We start from the raw sequence: 11910 nt of genomic DNA, 5'->3' as shown, positions 1-11910 counted from the left end.
TTCCTCCTCTAATCGGGGTAGCAACCTGCGCTTTGGGTAGCTCTTGGAGGGGTGTTCGAGTTTATGCTCTTCGGCCGCAAGGACTTCAGTCCATCTGTCGACTAGCAAATCTTGATCAGCTCTAAGCTGTTGCTGTTTTTTCTTGAGGCTTCTTGCCATGGCCATAAGCCTGCGTTGAAAACGCTCTTGCTCGACGGGATCCTCTGGCACGATGAATTCGTCGTCTTCGAGGCTTGCCTCGTCTTCGAAGGGAGGCATATAATTATCGTCCTCGACCTCTCTGTCTGTCGCTCTCTCATGAGGGCTGGTTTCTCCATCCTCCTGTCACTACTAGGGAAAAGGCTAGCAGCAGCACGGGTTTTTAGGCTATCAGCAGCGCGGACAGCCGCGCTACCAATAAGGCGCTACAGCTAACTGTTACTAGTAGCGTGGGCTAAACCCGCGCTACTACTAAATGATTAGTAGTAGCACGGGTGCACACGCGCTACTACTAAGCTAACACCCACACTACTACTAACCTAACTACTAGTAGCGCTCACTTTTAACCCACTCTACTACTAACAATTTAGGAATTAAAAAAATAAAAGTTAGATGTGGTATTCATGAATGGTAATACGTCCATTGCAAAGCAAACCAACGTCACAGAACCATCTCAGGATTCCATTTAACATCAGACACACAACCATCATCGAAGTACCTCCCCTAGTGGTCCACCACCAACCTAAACAAATCACTTCTCTAGATATATCTAGCAAGGCTTGGAGTTCAGGCGCCAATGTACCCGAATCCTCCTTCCCCGGACGATGGCGTCGAGGACCTCCACCTCAAAGACCTCCGGTGTGAAAATCACCTGGACGTTCATCTGTTCGACGTGGCCACTGTGCTTCACAGCAAAGTCCGCCTCCAAGTGGTTGAAGAGCACAACGCCCACCAGGCCACGCTAGTCAGCATCGATCACCCCTGCGCCCACGTCGGGAAAGTGAAAACTTGTTAGTACGCAAATTGCATCAGTTAAACTAAATAGTATATTACAATTCACAAGACCCATTAAGTTAAGATTCCTTATCATCTAGCAATTTAAAGGGGATCATGCCGAATATATATGCTTAATTCCTCACTTCTTATTCAAACTAAATATATAGATTTGGCAAATGCATAGAAAAACATAAAGTCCAAAAGAAACACAGAAATGCATATGTGAACTAAATTACTTTGTGTGTTAGCAGATTTCTTGTTAGGTTATTCACTATATATAGTACCACATCAGGCAGGGTGATGTGTTTACTTCGTGCCGCAATGTTTGGCACCAAGTTCAGTCTTGGAAGACAAATACAATACATTGCTAGGCGGGACAAGGCAAAGAAAAATACAGAAATTTGTAGTTACTAAATCATTAGCATAAATCAGTGCCTTCTGTCGCGGGGGTCATGTGTCAACTGATTTCAAGTATGTTCTTGCAAGCTACAAAGATGTTAAGAATTACTTGCAATCTGGTTTTTGCAAGCCACAAAGTTGTTCAAAATTACTACTTATCTAGTAGTACAAATGTTGAAAACAGATTATGAACTAGTCCAGACTCTACATACACGTATGTGATGAGCATTGAAGCATTCACTCTCCCAGGCTGTTTAGGATCATCAACCTAGTGGATGTCGTCCGGTAATAGAGGAAGTGCATCCTATATAAGGCACCCAACAAAAAGCTAAGTGACGGCTACTGTTTTCTCAGGCAGGGTGTACAAATTTAACAAAAATGAAAGTGCACTAGCACTATAGAGTCCGGTATATCCAGTTGCTAGGGCAAGTACTAAGGTCTAAGACGATATGCTACTAAATGATTGATTTTGTTGTTGCTCATGGACATAGACATGAGCAAGCATATGGCAGGGCCATGAACCTATGCAAAGCATCAATTGTTTTCAGCTCCATGGCAACATGTCCAGTGGAAATCAAGATACTACCCACTTGCACAACTTAATCTACCATGCGCATGCGAGAGGCTACAGCTTCCTCAAAAAACAAGTAAAGAAGAGCATCATGGTTTCCTCACCCAAATACATTGACCCACTCTCCATCTGCCTTCCCTTCGCTGGCCGGAGCCATCGGCTCTGTCCTGGCAGCCTCCGTCGCCGGGGTCATAGAGAATAGAATGGTCCATGGCTCTGCATGAACATCAAACATATCTCTGATAGAATTACATATGAAGAAAGCATCACTCCTGACAATTTCATCAAGAAAAGGGAAGTTAGCTAACTTATAGGGGAAACAAAACATCAAGAATCTAACTGAACAAAAGGAAACCTAGTCCAATTGCGCATTTTTTTAGAACAGGAGGATGACCCCCGTCCAACGGCGCATAGGCCTAGTGGAATTTTATTCAAGGACCAGACAAGAGCATCTTTCAGTTTACTACAATATGTAATTTAAATAGCACAAAGCAAACAACTATAAAATGACAAGTGAACTATGATCCAATATTGTGCAGAATATTAAAATGAAGGTGGATTTTTTCATATTCGAGTTTTTCTTAATAGTAACTTAAAAAATAAATGAATATATGCATAAGGTGGATTTTCACGTGCAACCTGTGGTAGTTTCAGTTTGTCCCGGCTTCAATTGTCACTCCAAACCTCTATTTCTCTTGTGGGCAACTCAAAATTGTTTACAATCCGTTATCTGCAAAAAATAAAATGGACTGAACTGAGTTAAAATAAACACATTACATGAATAGGCCAGACATAAACCTCTATATGCTATGCCGAATTAAGATAAAATAAACACATTGCATGAACTGAGTTAAAATGGACTGAACTGAGTTAAATCGGCCATTTTCATTTATAAGTGATCTATATGCTATGGCAAGCAACAACTCATTACATGAACAGGCCGACAAGCCATGTCGCGCAATGATCTGTTCATCGCAGAGCGTAGAACCATTCACAGGGCAACCATTCAACAGCAGATATATAGAGATTGATCCATCATCCAACACATTCATCCGCTACGAAATTACCACACGACAGTATGATGATATTCACATGAACACAACAACAGGCCTGTCATACACACACATACTACTTAATGATTCATTCAATAATAGTTCATGAACTAGTAATAATTCCCAATAATAGTCAGCAGCTAGAGGAAGGACACCACAAATAGGTGGAATCCCAGCGAACCTAATGATTCATTCAACTCAACTCTGCTTTGAAAAAAGTTGGCCTCATTTAAATAAGAAGAATTGGAGAAGCGGACTTTCAGATCTATAGTACATACATTGGGCCAAAATTAAGGTCAAATTTACCTACAAGACGGCATGTATAATAATAGTAGTAGTAGTAATTCACCACTGAGATAGATGAGAAGATGAATTGATATGGGATTGTTAGACTCGACATTGACGGGTACAGTATCAAATTTGTTCTTCCTTTGCAAGAGAGGAAGAGAAATTAGATTGGGGATCGGAAGAAGGTGGGTACGGCCGGTGGATCTGTTCATTGTTGTGGAGGAAGGAGGGCTTGTAGGCTCTTGGGGTAGTCCTCTCCTGCCTCACCTCACCTCGCCTGCTGCCTCACGCAACAAGTCAGCAACGTTGCTGTGTGTGTGCGTCTGCGTCTGTGCAAACCAAAGCTGGCTGCGCATGAGGGAGGGAAGGGAAGGAAAAAAGGAAAGGGAAAGGGAAGTAGATCGAGAGAGTACCTTGGCGGCCATGGCGTCATCGGCCAAACGGAGTGGAAGCAGACGGACTGATGGAGGTCATGTCCAGGCGCGCGAGCTCGCGATTGGGGAGATGCGGCTAGCGCCATGGAGGTGGAGCTCTAGGTCCTAGCCGTCGGCCATGGATGTGGATCTCCAGGTCCAAGCCCTTGGCGGATCTCGGACTAAGAGCCGCCGCCTGACCTATTCTCTTCTCGTCGTCTTCTAGTGAGGGGAGGGGCGAGGGTGGTGGAGACGGCGGTCGTGCGGAGGCCTGGCCGGCCGGCTGCAGCGCTCGGGGCTGCACACACTCGTGGATTGGGAGAGGAGAGGAGGCGGAAGAAGGTCGGCGGTGGAGGGGATTTGGATCGAGGTTTGGGTGGAACTTTTTTTTTTTGGTAAACGTGGGCGGGTGGATGGTGGAGTGGTTGGTGGGGTGGGAGAAGATGCAGGTGGTAGCGTGGGGTTTATAACCCGCGCTACTACTATGGACTTAGTAGTAGCGTGTGTTTATAACCCGCGCTACTACTACGACTGGTCCCGGGAGGCACGGTGGAAATCACTTAGTAGTAGAGAGGGGTAAAAACCCGTGCTACTACTATCGGGTTATTAGTAGCGCGGTTTCCTCAAGTTCGCTACTGCTAATTAGCAGTAGCGTTTGTTTTTGAACCGCGCTGCTGCTAAGATTCTGTGTATAAGGTTTTCCCTAGTAGTGTGTGCTAAATCTTGCTGGAGGGGGTTTTCTTCGGCGCTTTCCGGAGTATTATTATCTCCCGTGCTGGAATCACCATGTTTGTTTTGGCGGGATTTTGAGCGGCGCCGCTGACGCCGGCGCTTAGGCTGTTTCTTGGAGGGGTCATCCTCCGCTGTTCCATCGCCATCTCCCTCTTTTGGGGTGTCCACCATGTATATGTCATACGACGAGGTGGCTTTCCAGGGCCTAGTAGGTGCTGGTTCTTCATCATCTCCTTCATCGGCGTCCATACCGTCGATGTCTTCGGAGTTAAAGTCGAGCATGTCGGTTAAGTCGTCGACAGTGGCTACAAAGTGGGTGGTGGGTGGGCTTTGAATTTCTTCATCGTCCGTACCCCAACCTTGCTGACCGTAGTCCGGCCAGGGCTCTCCTGATAAAGAGAGAGACTTTAGTGACTTCAGGATATCGCCGAAAGGCGAGTGCTGAAAGATGTCCGCGGCGGTGAACTCCATGATCGGCGCCCAATCGGATTCGATCGGTAGGGGCGCGGAGGGTTCGGACTCCGGCTCCTTGGAGTCACGAGTCTCGCAGAGTACGGGGCTGGTGTTCGGCTCAATCGTCGTTGGGGTCGCAGCCCCCGAGGTGGCGTCCAACCGCCCATCCTCGATCGGTGCAGTTGGCTCCGAATTAAGGGTCGGAGCTGACGCGGGTGCGGCCTCCAGGGCACTGTTCGGCGGCAGAGCTAGATCATGCTCGTCGTGACAGTGCGGCGCGCTCGGCGTAGCTTTCGATCTGCTCCAGACGGCCAAGCGAATTGGCCCGTAGTGCGAAGCCGCCGAAGGCGAAGATCTGTCCGGGGAGGAAGGTCTCACCCTGGACTGCATCACTATTGATGATCGTAGGAGCCATCGAGCCTGACGACGACGACACAGAGGAACTCTCAATGAAAGCACCAATGTCGGTGTCAAAACCGGAGGATCTCGGGTAGGGGGTCCCGAACTGTGCGTCTAGGCCGGATGGTAACAGGAGGCAAGGGACACGAAGTTTTACCCAGGTTCGGGCCCTCTTGATGGAGGTAAAACCCTACGTCCTGCTTGATTAATATTGATGATATGGGTAGTACAAGAGTAGATCTACCACGAGATCGGAGAGGCTAAACCCTAGAAGCTAGCCTATGGTATGATTGTTTATGTGTATGTTGTCCTACGGACTAAAACCCTCCGGTTTATATAGACACCGGAGAGGGTTAGGGTTACACAAAGTCGGTTACAATGGTAGGAGATCTTCATATCCGTATCGCCAAGCTTGCCTTTCACGCCAAGGAAAGTCCCTTCCGGACACGGGACGGAGTCTTCAATCTTGTATCTTCATAGTCCAGGAGTCCGGCTATCCGAACACCCCCTAATCCAGGACTCCCTCACCCACATTAGGGTAGCAGTGTATTTGTTTATTTGGATTGTCTCACGCCTTTTGAAAGTAACCTTTGTTTATTTATGTCAACCTCCACATGTGAGTAGAAATACATTTGTGTATTTGTATGGTCTCACAAGTGAACTCATAACCAACTCCAACCTTTATAAATAGGAAACATATATTGTCACCATGTACAAAAAACTCTCAGATGAGCACTAGGTAAGAAGTTTTGGTGTATTTTACTTAACACAGGACAATCCTATTTAAAATTAAGTACCGATTGGATCTGAAGCCGAAATGTGTCTATTACCGCGAGAAAGGCATGCGCTCCGATTTATAAGCAAAGCACTGCCCACATACCACATGGCACACAATCAAGACATGATACATCCACTCCAAGCAAACTGCATGTAAGAAGAAGGGCACCACTTGAAGTTTTTGAAGTCATTCACCATGAACAGGAGTCACCATGAAGAGACGAAGTCATGCATGATGAATTGAGTGTTATAAGGCGACGCCTTCAGGAATGGCAACCGCCACCCTCCAGTCAGGGATTAAGGTTTCCCCAGAGCAACATGGAGGACGAAAAGGAACCGCGACGACGCCTTCAAGAAGGATACGACGCCCATAGGGGCCGCCGCCGCCGACCTGGCAGATCCAAAGCTAGTCTTCACCCCAGGAAGCCCTCTTTGCATCCAAGATGTCATACCTTGGCCACTACGCCGCCAACACGACCATGGTAACCACCCAACACCCGAGACGCGAGCTCCGCCCATGAGCACCACCGCTCCCACCTCCAAGGTCGCCACCTCGACAACCATGGCCCTGACGCCATCCCCACCTCAGACTTGAGAGGCGCGGGGGAAGGCACCTCCTTCCCCACCCCCGAACGGTCCCAAGTCCGAGCCCCCCACCCACCCCCCAAACAGCTAGATCTGGCCACCACCATGCCACCTTGCCCCGGTCGGGAAAAGAACGAGCGCCCCGGTGGTACACCGCCACCAGACAGGAGACAAGGATGGTTCCGTGACCCTCCCGATGATGGATGCATCCCTCAACAGTGGCCAACAACTGAGAGAGGTCCAGCTTACCAAGGCAGAGCACCTAGTACATGTGGCAACCAATCAATCACCTAGCCCTAATGAAACTCTAGTGGTTTCACCATGGGCGCACAACCATTGCTGACAGCTTTTTATGTCGTCAAGCCTTGAAGCCATTGGTCTTGGTCATGTTGATATAGATGTGTTTGGACCCCCAACCTGGTGTTTCTTTCATGGATGTGTGATGTGGTATTTTTGTACCGCTCTTTTTATTTTTTGAGGGAAAAGCCGCCATGGCTAGCTTTATTAATATCAAACAACACTTACATAGTCCGCTAAAAGTTCAAGGATAGAAGCTGGAGGTGAGTCCAACCACACATTTCGTGGATCAGCACGTCCATGTTGCCTCGCCCAATGCTGGTAGCGTACATGTTGCCTCACCCAAAGCTGGCTACATGCAGTACTCCCTCCGTCCTGAATTACTTATTGCGGAAATGAATGTATCTAGACGCACTTTTAGTTCTAAATACATCCATTTCCGCGACAAGTAATTTAAGAACGGATGGAGTAGTATGTTGCTCCAGCCATCTTTGTTTTTTCCCGAATGAAGCTAATAAATAAGATCTGCTGAGTGATGAGTAAATACTCAGTTGATTAGATTTAGGGAGTGTGTAATGTAGTTAAAAAATGGAATCTAGGAGTAGCCAGTCTCTTTTTTTTTGACCGAGAATAATGATGGCGTCTAATTCTATTGGAGTAGTAGCAATTAATTTGCGTTTGGCCAACCAAATCCCCACACAGGGCCGCGGATAGCACGCGAGGCCCACGAGTGCAGTGCACACTGACTCGGCCTGATATATAAGGGTATGTACAATAGTTGATAAGATAATTTTATCTTAGGTCTTGCATGTAATTAAAAGATGACAAAAAATGATGTCTACAATGGGTCATTTCTTAGCCTTATCTTCATAACTAGTTATTCCTAAAAATATGATGACACATATTATACTAAGATATTATCTTTTATTTTATCTTAAATAAGAGAAGACAAGCTTTTTTTATGAGTTCTTTCTTCTCCATCTTATTATTTATTCTACATGCCATTTCTAAGATAACACCATTGTACATGCCTTGACCCCAGCCCCAGGCAGCGAGCCACTAGCCTGCGTCTCCTCCATTCCGGCCTCCTCCTGGACGCTGCCGCCTGCGCCTGCGCCTTAGCCTTCGGAGCGAATCGAGCCGACGTCGCCCCCCACCCACCCGGCCGCGCCCACCTCCGGAGCAGGTGAGGATCCTTCCCGTCGTGGTTTATGCTCGCCGTTGCCGGCCGTGGTCTCCGCGCGCTCGCTGCTTACTCTTCCCCGAGCCCCCGCCGACCCCGATATCTGAGCAGTTCCTCGCACGCACGCACGCGGCGCTGGCGGGGACGGGGATCCGGTTCCCGTCGGTGCTGTGCTGCGAGGATTATGAATGTCGCACCAGTTCTACGTTTCCGTGATGGAGTTGGTTTGGATCCGGATGCGAGGTGCTTTTGTCTGCCCATCCATTCAGGTGGCAGTTTATTTTAGGGGATTTGGCGAGGCTTTGGCCTGGATTTCAGGTTTTTTAGGGCGATTCAGCGAGATTTTGCCTGCAGCTAGCTCTGAAATCCAGGACACCAAGTTCCAGGCCAGCTGCAGGAATCATGGATGCAAACAGTTCCGGGTTGTATAGGCAGTCACATGATCCAGAATCATGGATGAAATCCTGTGTGAGGCATATAAGTAACTAGTACGTGCACTAGGAACCTCGTATAAACTGCACGAATTGGTTCGTTTAATAGGTGATTAATAGCAACACATCACACCTCCATTATTGTTACTTCCTTCCTTAATTTAGTTGGTATAGGCGATACATTTGGGCTGCTGTTTTATGGTACTACTAGCAAGTAAAAAAAAACTGAAACTGATAGAGGCATGATCCCTGCATTAGTTACAAGGTTCTGCATTGCATTGGAAAATGTTTTTGGTTTGATCACTTGCCTCGGCATGCATGCTTGCTCATACATACGACTGCCACAAATAAGATAACATGGTTGCTTTGCTTCTGTATTTGGTACGAGCTAGTATGGATGAATTGCCAGCCGATGTGTAGGGATGAAAACAGAGTGGAAACTTTCCGCTTTTCCGGAGGAAAAATGAAAACGAAGAGGAAATATGAAAACGAAAATGGAATTTTGCAAAACGGAAGTGAAAATGGATTTTTTATGCGAAAACGGAAACAAAAACGGAATGGTGTGTTCCGGTGAAACAGGCATGGAAACGGAATTTTCCATTCTGGTGGGATATGGATTTTCTGTTTTTACTATAGGCATATGGCTGCTTTCCCAACTACGATCATTTGAGCCCAACCTCTAATATCGCACATGTACTCAACTTCCCTATGCACAATTGTCCACTACTAGTACAATACTATCCTAAGTTGCTAAAATAAACATACTATTTTCTAGCCATATTAACAATTCATTAAACTTATTTTTGTGTGTGTGTGTTTCTCTATGATCCAAGGGGGTTTAAAGTTCCGGTCAACGCCCACTTCTGTTTCTGTGTCCGCTCCATATTCGCTCCGTGTCCGTTTCCGATAGTATCTGTTTCCGTATTCATTTCCGACGTTTCTGTATTCGTTTTTGCTTCTGCAAAAGAATATGAAAACAAATGTGGTAGCACTCAATTCCGACCGTTTCCGCTCCGTTTTCATCCCTACCGATGTGCATTGCATGTTTTTTTGTTGTTGCTTTCACTAGCTATTTCCTGATGACAATTCTGCTATTGCTATTGTCATAGGACGCGATGGCAGACGACCTTTGGGAGAACACCAATCATCTGCCCAGGGAGCTCCCGTGAAGTCCAAGGTACGTAGTACTAGCACATGTGTGATATATACTCGCAACAACTTAACTGATGCATGCGTCGGCCCTCCCTCAATATGCCGATGCTCCTCGATATGAAGTACCCTCGCTGGCTAGTGCTACGGAAGCAGCTTAATTGATTCTGGTGACTACAACAAGCGTACGTACCTAGGCCAAGCAGGCTAGCTGCCTGCTGGATGGATTCCTCGAGCTTACCACGCGACGCTAGCTTGCACTAGCCAACAGTAGGCACGTACACCAACCGCCAATCCCTCTTTTTGTTACCTTCTTCCTGATGCAAAGATTGCACGTGTACACGAGTGTACATAGGAGCTGCATGTTTCCCTAAACCTATAGGTACGACTGATCAGCGATTGATTTCTATCATATCATAGCCGGACATGACTCGTGGTCAAAAGCTACTTGTTTATTTGCTCTGTTCTGTCTCTTGTTGTGCAGTTTGCCGAATCCAAGCTCCCAAAGTTCAAGTTCTTGCCTGAGCACAGGTCTCCAAAACCCCAGGTGAACAGGCTGATCAGCAAGTACATCGACTACCTCAACACGATCCAGGCCAAGAGGGAGGACACTTTCAACACCCTACAGGACCAGAACATGAGCAAGGAGTCGCTGGCGAACGCGAGCAAGACGATGAACAAGAAGCTGCACGCCATGGTCAAGTCGGCGAAAGAAGACTTGAGCGAAATCGTGAAGCTGGGCGGCAATGCGCTGGCGGTCCCTGCCCGGTTCGATACCGATGTCAAGGCTCCTCCCCGTGGATAGGTAGTCTGCATGCAAGTCCTCTCACAGACAGACAGACAGTTATGCGGTTCATGGTGTGCGCTGAGACGTGCTTGCTTTCCGGGTGGCGCGCGAGCGTGGAGTGTTTCACTCGTGCCGATCGACAACTATATATAGCATAGACAAGACATACAGGTGCTCGACTAGCTTGTGCACGCGTTGCTACCATTCCAGGTGCATGCTTTTGTGTTGCAGTTGCTGGTGAACTATGTACGTTGCCTCTCCCAAGTTAAGCGCTTGTGAAATTGATCGCCTACCAGTAGTAATTCCTCTGGTTCCTTCCTGCTACTGTTTCTTTACTAGTACTACGTTTGGTCGGATGTGTTTGTGTGTAATTTTGGCCGGCCGGCACTCATGATGTTATATCTGCCACACCATACCTGCCATCGGAGCAACAGAAATAGGAAAGGATTAGCTTCTTTTAGAATCTTGATTCCTTCGTTTATATGAATATGTAAGGATAACGCTAACGCTCACATCATGTGGTGGGAGTCAAATCTGCATGGGGTCTTTTTGCCTAAAACTCACTGCATTTAATGGTGAAAACGGATTTGTAGATGGGGTCTAGTTTTGGGCAAAAAAAAAATCGTCGAAACATATCAACATGTGGTCTAATTTTAAAGATCTCGTCGAGGCGGATTTAATGGTGAAAACAGATTTTTAATTTGCTTTTTTGATTAGAAGATAAAATATTTTTAAGCCGAAGATCAATTTTTTTTTTGTTTATGTTATCTGTTCATACGTGGCAAAATGAGTGGTGATACAGGCGTGTGGACGATGTGCAAACACCCACACATGTGAGCGTTAGTTTTTTCGATATATAATAATAAGCTGCTTTCGCAAAAACAACTTCCAGGTAAAATATTCACGTAAGCATTGAAACTCTCCCACTAAAACTATTCGTACAACTACCAACTAAATACTAGTAATTGGCACGTGCTTTGCACGTTTGTAGCATGCATGTCAATGATTCATGTTGACTTCTTCAATTTTTAAATAGCTAAAACTCATTATTTATTTTTCCTAGCCATGCAACTATTTAACTTTCCAGTAGCTATAACTCACTTTTGGGATGTTGCTTTACATGTTTTTTAGCAACTATTTATGCTTTTTTTAGCAAGGTTCTGGCATGAATGCGCCGGATATTATCTTATTTCGTAAAATATATATACTCGATAAATGTGTAGCACTTGACTATAATTATCTTTTTTGCTTAGATACAATTTCTTATGTCGCATTTTCCCTTTCTTCGAGTGTATATTGTGGAAACTATTATGTCTGTGCGGATCTTTAGAACATAACGGCCAATGCATCCGAATTAAAAATCAATTAAAAATAAAGATTCAAGACTTTCTGAAACTTATTTAACAAACATGACCTAGC

General features: G+C 46.2%; 1 long non-coding RNA gene across 1 annotated transcript; it reads left to right on the top strand.

Annotated features, from left to right (window-relative positions):
- Positions 1-7976: 7976 nt before the first annotated feature.
- LOC125533994 (uncharacterized) lies at positions 7977-10783 on the top strand. The gene is made up of 3 exons (XR_007294395.2): positions 7977-8127; positions 9665-9732; positions 10189-10783. It is a non-coding gene; the product is annotated as an uncharacterized LOC125533994 (long non-coding RNA).
- The last annotated feature ends 1127 nt before the right edge of the window (positions 10784-11910 follow it).

This window comes from Triticum urartu, chromosome 2A (assembly GCF_056163025.1).
Source record: "Triticum urartu cultivar PI428250 chromosome 2A, HENAU_Tu73, whole genome shotgun sequence".
In the NCBI taxonomy this organism is placed as follows: domain Eukaryota; kingdom Viridiplantae; phylum Streptophyta; class Magnoliopsida; order Poales; family Poaceae; genus Triticum; species Triticum urartu.
The sequence above is the reverse complement of the archived record's forward strand: the minus strand, read 5'-3'. Positions and strand labels throughout refer to the sequence as shown.